An 8384-nucleotide genomic window follows, 5' to 3' on the forward strand; every position below is an offset into this window, starting at 1 on the left:
TCAACATAGTATCCGAGGCTACATTGTATCCAAGGCGACATTATATTCGAGGCAACATTTTATCCGAGGCGACCTTATATCCGAAGGCAATATAGTATCTGAAGCGACATTGTAGCCGAAGGCAACATAATACCCGAGGCTACATTGTATTCGAGACGACTTTATATCCGAGGCAACATTGTATCCGAAGGCGACAAAGTAACCGAAGCGACCTTGTATCCGAAAGAAAATAGTATCAGAGGCTACATTGTATCCGACGCGACATTATATCCAAAGGTAACATAGTATCCGATCCGACATTATAGTCGAAGGGCAACATTGTATCCGAGGCGATATTGTATCCGAAGATGACATAGTATCCGAACCGACCTTGTATTGAAAAGCAAAATAGTATCCGAGGCTACATTGTATCCGAGGGGACATTATATCCAAAGGCAACATAGTATCCGAATTAACATTGTAGCCGAAGGCAACATAGTATCCGAGGCTACATTGTATCCGAGGCGACTTTATAACCGAAGCAACATTATATCAGAAGGTGACATTGCATCCAAAGCAACCATCTATCCGAAAGAAAATAGTATACGAGGCAACATTGTATCTGAGGCGACATTATATCTGAAGGCAACATAGTATCCGAAGCGACATTATAGCCAAAGGAAGTATAATAACCGAGGCTACATTATATCAAAGGCGACTTTATATCCGAGGCAACATTGTGTCCGATGCGACATTGTATGCGATAGCGACAGAGTATCCGAAGCGAAGTAGTATCCGAAAGAAAAATAGTATCCGAGGCTACATCATTTTCGAGGCGACATTATATCCGAAGCCAACATAGTATCCGAAACGACATTGTAGCCGAAGGGCTACATTGTATCCGAGGCGACTATATCTGAAGCGACATTTTATCCGAGGCGACATTGTACCCGAAGCCGACATAGTATTCGAAGCAACCTTATATCTGAAAGCAAAATAGTTACAAGACTACACTGTATAAGAGGGAACATAGTATTCGAAGCTACATTGTATCCAGAGGCAGCATAGTACCCGAGGCTACATTATAACCGAAGTGACTTTATATCCGAGGCAACATTGTATCCCAAGCGACAGTGTATCAAATGGCGACATTGTATCCGAAGCAAATTTGTATCCGAGAGCAAAATAGTATATGAGGCTACATTGTATCCGAAGCGACATTACATCCGAAGGCAACGTACTATCTGAAGCGACATTGTCGCCGAAGGGCAACACTGTACTGAGGTGACTTAATACTCGAGGCAACATTTTATCCAAGGCGACATAGTATCCGAAGGCATCATTGTATCCGAGGCATCATTGTATCTGAAGGCAACATAGTATCTGAAGCGACATTGTAGCCGAAGGCAACGTAGTATCCAAGGCTACATTGTATCCGAAGCGACTTTATATCAGAGGCAACATTGTATCTGAGGTGACTTTATATCAGAGGCGAAATAGTATACGAAGTGACCTTGTATACGAATGAAATAGTATCCGAGGCTACATTGTATCCGAGGCAACATATCTGATTTCAACATAGTATCTTATGCGACATTGTACCGAAGGCAACTTAGTATCCAAGGCTATATTGTATCAGAGGCAACTCTATATCCGAGGCAACATTGTAGCCGAGGCGACATTGTATCCATAGCTGACATAGTATCCGAAGCGACTTTGTATCCGAAAGAAATAGTATCCGAGGGTACATTGTATCCGAGGCGACATTATATCTAATGGCAACATAGTATCCGATGCGACACTGTAGCCGAAGGCAACATTGTATCCGAGGCTACATTGTATCCGACGCAACAATGTATCATAGGAGAAATAGTATCTGAGGCTACATTGTATCTGTGGCGACATTATATCCGAAACGACGTTGTACCTGAAGGCAACATAGTATCCGAGGCAACATTGTATCCTAAGGCGACATAGTATCCGTAGCGACCTTGTATCTGAAAGCAAAATAGTATCCGAGGCGACATTATATCCGAAGCCAACATAGTATCCGAAGAGACATTGTAGCCGAAGTCAACATAGTATCCGAAGCTACATTATATCCAATGTGACTTTATATTCGAGGCAACATTGTATCCGAGGCGACATTATATTCGAAGGCAATATAGTATCCCATGCGACATTGTAGCCAAAGGCAACACAATACCCGAGGCTACATTGTATTCGAGGCTACTTTATATCGGAGGCAACATTGTATCCGACGCGACATTGTATCCAAAGGCGACATAGTAACAGAAGTGACCTGGTATCCGAAAGAAAATAGTATCTGAGGCTACATTGTATACGAGGCGACATTATTTCCAAATGTAACATAGTATCCGATCCGACATTATAGCCGAAGGGCAACATTGTATCCGAGCTGACTTTATATCCGAGGCGATATTGTTTCTGAATGCGACATAGTATCCGAACTGACCTTGTATCGGAAAGCAAAATAGTATGTGAGGCTACATTGTACCCGAGGGGACATTATATCCCAAGGCAACGTAGTATCCGAATCGACATTGTAGCCGAATGCAACATAATATCCGAGGCTACAATGTATCCGAGGTGACTTTATAACCGAGGCAACATTATATCTAGGGCGACATTGTATCCGAATGCGACATTGTATCCAAAGCGACCTATCCGAAAGAAAAAATAGTATCCGAGGCTACATTGTGTCTGAGGCGACATTATATACGAAGGCAACATAGTATCCGAATTGACATTGTAACCGAAGGAAACATAGTAAACGAGGCTACATTGTATCAGAGGCGACTTAATATCCGAGGCAACATTGTATCCGATGCGACATTGAATGCGACGGCGACAAAGTATCCGAAGCGAACTAGTATCCGAAAGCAAAATAGTATGCGAGGCTACATCGTATCCGAGGCGACAATATATCCGAAGGCAACATAGCATCCGAAGCGACATTTGAGCCGAAGGGCATTGTATCCGAGGCGACATTGTATCCGAAGGCAGCATTGTATCCGAGGCGACATTGTATCCGAAGGCGACAAAGTATCCGAAGTGACCTTGTATCCGAAAGCAACATAGTTACCGAGCGCAGTTTACTATCCGAAGCTACATTGTACCCGGAGGGAGGATAGTACCCGAGGCTACATTGTACCCGAGGCGACTTTATATCCGATGCAACATTGTATCCAAGGCGACATTGTAGCTTATGGTGGTATTGTATCCGAAGCGAATTTGTATCCGAAAGCAAAATAGTATCTGAGGTTACATTGTATTGGAGGCGACATTGTATCCGAAGGCAACGTAGTATCTGAAGCGACATTGTAGCTGAAGGGCAATATTGTAACCGAGGTGACTCTATATTCGAGGCAACATTTTATCGAAGGCGATATTGTATCCGAAGGCGACATAGTATCCGAAGCAACCTTGTATCCGAACGCAAAATAGTATCCGAGGCAACATTGTATCTGAGGCGACATTGTAGCCGAAGGCAACATAGTATCCGAAGTGACATTGTAGCCGAAGGCAACATAGTATCCGAGGCTACATTGTATACGAGGCAACTTTATATCCGAAGCAACATTTTATCCGAGGCGACATTGTATCCGAAGGCGAAATAGTATCAGAAACGACTTTGTATCCGAATGAAATAGTATCCGACGCGACATTATATCCGATGGCTACATAGTATCCGATGCGATATTGTAGCCGAAGGCAACATAGTATCTGAGGCTACATTGTACCCGAGGCAACTTTATATCCGAGGATAGATTGTATCCGAAGTGACATTGTATCCGTAGGCGACATTATATCAAAAGCAACCTTGTATCCGAAAGAAATAGTATCCGAGGCTACATTGTGTCCGAGGCGACATTATATCCAATGGCAACATAGTATCTGATGCGACATTGTAGCCGAAGGCAACATCGTCTCCGAGGCGACATTGTCTCTGAGGCAACAGTGTATCCGAGGCGACATTATATTCGAAGGCAACACAGCATCCGAAGCGACTTTGTATCCGAAAGAAAATAGTATTCCTGTATTGTGTCAGAGGCGACATTATATTCAAAGGCAACATAGTATCCGAGGCTACATTTTATACGACGCGACTTTATACCAGAGGAAACATGGTTTCCGAGGTGACATTGTATCCGACGATGACATAGTATCCTAAGCGACCTTGGATCTTAAAGAAAAATAGTATCGGATGATACACTATATTTGAAGAGACATTATATCCGAAGGCAACATAGTATCCGAAGCGACATTATACCAGGCTACATTGTATTCGAAGCGACTTTATAACCGAGGCAACAATGCATCCGAGGCGACATTGTATCCGATGGCGACAACCAGCCGAATCCAAGTTCTAAACAATTATATGAAATAGTTTCATGGAAAATAAGAAAAATGAGAAAGAGAAAGAAAGCAGTGTACAACCCATGTTCCTCACTTAGAGTGAGGTGTTTAGACCTACAAGAGAGGGGGGATTCTGTCCCCAGTCTCAGGTAGTTTAATAGGGCATGGACAATGTATGACATTCAAATTCATCTCAAAAAGCTATTCCACATGGGGGTATTTAAGCCAGTTGTTGATTAGAGCTGATCCACTGCAGTTAGCATAGAGTGAGTTTGAAGATTATATCTGGTGTATTTTGATTTGTGACTCTACATTGGGAATAGACAAGAACCCTTTTCAGACACAATATGCCTCAGAGATGTCTACAAAACTAGGTGGATCCTAAACTGCTTGAACTTGCAGCCAATCACAACACACAAGGATAGAGTTGCAAGCGGTTTAACATGAAGGAACAGAGATATAGACCCTGCACAGGAAGGCCACCATCAAGAGATGAGAACTGACAGATTAGTTTGAGATGCAAGACCTATTGTATGCAATTTACATGGCAAGGCAGCGGGCAATGGATGTTGCCTATAGGACTGAAAGAGCTGTTAGAAGGATAGAGATCACTAGATAGATATTGTTCTCTGATTTTAAAATGGGATTTTGGATATGTAAGTCCTTACCACATAAGGCATATCATGGATTACCAACAAGAATAAATCCCACATTTTGGACTCGTGGAGAATAAAGAAGCTAAGGAAAAAAAACATAGCTGGCACAGAGAAAAGTACCTTAAAATTGTCTCACACAAAAAGAGGGCAAAATGGTCAGCGTTTGAAATGAAAAGGGAAAAAAACCAATATGTAACCAAACCAAAGCAAAAAATTACAAAAATAAATAAATAACAAAAGAGAAAGATATCTAGGATTACTAGCCTTGAGCTTTTCTTTCTTTTTCTTTTTTTTTGAAAGCAAGCCTTGAGCTATTCATAACCAAAAGTATGAAAAAAAATGCCAAACGTCATCCATTGGGCCTCCAAATAACAGTCTAATTGTTTCATGCATGATTTTAGGGTTAAAGAATATAATATTGAGCCAAGAGTAGCTAAGAATACAAGGCTAAACCGTTCAGCAACATGATATGCTTCTAGTTTTTAATTTGGAAAAACATCAATGAGCTGATATGGGTTCGATTTATAGCATCCAAGAACCAAGAGTATCCGCACATTCATCATAAGTAGAAGTTAGAGAGAGTGGAACTTTCTTTTTTTTTTTTTGAATGGTGTGAGGTAGTGGAACTTACAGACCAAGAAAAGTACGGGATCGCTAGAAAACTGGTTTCAGCACGCAACCCATAGATCCCATGGAGTCAAAAGTACTAGTTTGATCGTGGGCCATTCTAAGTTGCGAAACTAATGGATCTTCAGCTATACTTAGCTGTGTTACATTAAATTCTAAGTTGCGAAACTAATGGATCTTCAGCTATACTTAGCTGTGTTACATTAAATTCTAAGTTGCGAAACTAAGCAAATAAAAATTACAAAGTGGAAAACTAAAAAACATAATTCATTTCTCAAATTCCTTACCTCAAGATGCTGAGCAGCTCCTGATGTCAAACCAACCGTTGCTGCAGCAAGCCCTATCAATACACCCTACCAAAAAATAATAAACAGAAAACATTTTCATTAATAAATACACATTCAAGTGGTAAATTTCTCTACCTCGAGCAAAAACAAATAATTAATATATTGCAAAAAGATGAGAGAGAAATTTAAAAGAAATACAAACCTTCCGATGATTCACTCGAGGGGGGAGTATGTGAACTCTGTAGTTAAGAGATTGATCACCGCTGCTATCTTGTCATGATCTTCTGCTGCCGCAAGCTGCTTTACAATCCCTTCAAAGTTCAACCTGAAAGAAAAAAAAGTAGAAATAACAAAACAAATTCAAAAGTTGATTGAGGCCAATTTGAACGGCCTAAATCCATTTCAAACCCTAGATAAAGATAGGCGGATACCTCTAGGGCAGAAAATGGCCAATTTGAACGCCCTAAGCCATTTCAAACCCTAGATGAAGATAGGAGCATACCCCTAGGGCAGAAAATGGCCAATTTGAACGCCCTAAGCCATTTCAGACCCTAGATAAAGATAGGAGCATACCTCTAGGGCAGAAAATGGCCAATTTGAACGCTCTAAGCCATTTCAAAGCCTAGATGAAGATAGGAGCATACCTCTAGAGCAGAAAATGGCCAATTTGAACGCCCTAAGCCATTTCAAACCCTAGATAAAGATAGGCGTATACCTCTAGGGCAGAAAATGGCCAATTTGAACGCCCTAAGCCATTTCAAACCCTAGATTAAGATAGGTGCATACCTCTAGGGCGGAAAATGGCCAATTTGAACGCCTTGAGCCATTTCAAACCCTAGATACGGATAGGTGCATACCTCTAGGGCGGCATTCTTCCGCTTCTCTTAGAGCTTGTCAGCGAGATTACGAAGAACAGCTTCCGGAATTATCGACAGAGCTTCGGCCATGGATTTTGGGAACCAGAGAAGAATCAAAGAGCGAGGATCAGGAGTCGTTTTTGCACCTTCTTCTCTTCGAATCGGAACATCTCACGAATCTCTTTCAGATCGAGCTTCGTGAATAGATTTAACGTGCCCTAATCGGCATTCTCCATAGCTAAATCGCAAATTATGAACAGATAGAGAGGGACTGGGAGAAGAAACCCTAACCCTAGGTTTTTAGAAACATGGATCAGACTGACGAATAGAATGACGAATGTATCCCTCTAGGAATTGCAAACAATAGGGGCTCTGGGGGTTTTGAATAGCAGAATAGGTATGTATCAAACGACTTGGATAGATTTGGAATTTCAAATATGGCGAACCCACTGGCTGGATTTCCGCTTTGAGTTACAGAAGACTCTCTTTTGGAGATGAATGATGAGGGAGTCCCTACACTTTTCGACAGTATACAACTGTACTATAATAGAATGACGAATATATCCCCTGCACGGCTGCACCCATTGCAAACCATACGGGCTCTCGAGGGTAATGAAACGTTTTGGATATATTTGAAACTTCGCATATGGAATACTGACTGCTTGGATTTCAGCTTTGAGATTTTAAATTACAGATGACTCCCTATTTTGAATTTGAATGAGGGAGTCCCTAGTTGCTCGATTAGGACCCTAGCTTTATTGCGAGTCAAAAACCTTGATAGAGGAAGGGAATGGGGACGGTTGACTTTCGAGCACCATTCGGAGAGCACTTTTAATCCAGGGAATTATTTGAATCGTAGGCCGTTGAGGCAAAGCGATACGACTAACCACAAACGCCTACCCTCGAACTCAATCATGCCAAGCTTTTGGATTTGAATGACGTAGACGGTGTCACAATGTATGGCCCACATGAGGATGGACCATAACTCAAAATCGCGATGCTCAAACCAGTTAACGTCCCCAAAAATAGAGGGTTTTTAAAAAGGTTCAAAATAAAAGTGAGCAACCATCCGATTAAATGCGATCACACAATTGTGGATTGGGAAATGATATCCCCCGTTCACTGCTTGAGGATGAATTCACCCCCTTTTAACATTTTGCTTTGCCTTTAAAACTTAATGAATAACGTTAAAGGAGGGGATTTTATTCTTCGGAGGGGGGAAAATACCATTTCCCTTGTGGATTTTCTAGCCCATTAATTGTTTTAATGTGGCCCAACATTGCTATGGCCCACTTGATCAACAAGAGCGCCCTTGCAAAAATAGCTGCAACGACGACCCATTTCTTCAATTTAACATGTTTAACATTTGAATGTTATTAATTTAGCAATTTCCAGTGCCATCATTACCTACTTGGGAGTTGGGGCGTTCTTGAGGATGGGTTTCTGCAAGGATTCTCTTCAGTTTAGCCTGTATATTTTATATAGGGAAGTGATATATCCGCCACTTTTGATTACTTGGGACACCCAGCAGCAGTGTATCAATGACTGCAGAGGGGCTTATGTACTTCATGTCAGAAGGATTCAATGGGGCTGATTGC

General features: G+C 41.5%; 1 protein-coding gene across 8 annotated transcripts in view; it reads right to left on the minus strand.

Moving 5' to 3' along the window:
- LOC143854854 (uncharacterized) overlaps positions 1-7390 on the minus strand; it is a 101663-nt gene extending 94273 nt beyond the window's left edge. For 2 of the 8 annotated variants that reach the window (XR_013237612.1, XR_013237606.1), the window contains exons 1-3: positions 6787-7378; positions 6132-6254; positions 5930-5995 (exon numbers count right to left, since the gene is read on the minus strand). The gene's annotated coding sequence lies outside the window, so the exon portion shown is untranslated. Of the gene's footprint in view, positions 1-5929; positions 5996-6131; positions 6255-6715; positions 6727-6786 lie in introns of those variants that run through there. The other 6 variants (XR_013237610.1, XR_013237607.1, XR_013237608.1 and 3 more) reach the window with 5 other exon arrangements.
- Positions 7391-8384: the final 994 nt, after the last annotated feature.

Source organism: Tasmannia lanceolata, unplaced genomic scaffold (genome assembly GCF_043159265.1).
Source record: "Tasmannia lanceolata isolate RefF3 unplaced genomic scaffold, GAP_Taslan_0.1 ptg000020l, whole genome shotgun sequence".
In the NCBI taxonomy this organism is placed as follows: Eukaryota; Viridiplantae; Streptophyta; class Magnoliopsida; order Canellales; family Winteraceae; genus Tasmannia; species Tasmannia lanceolata.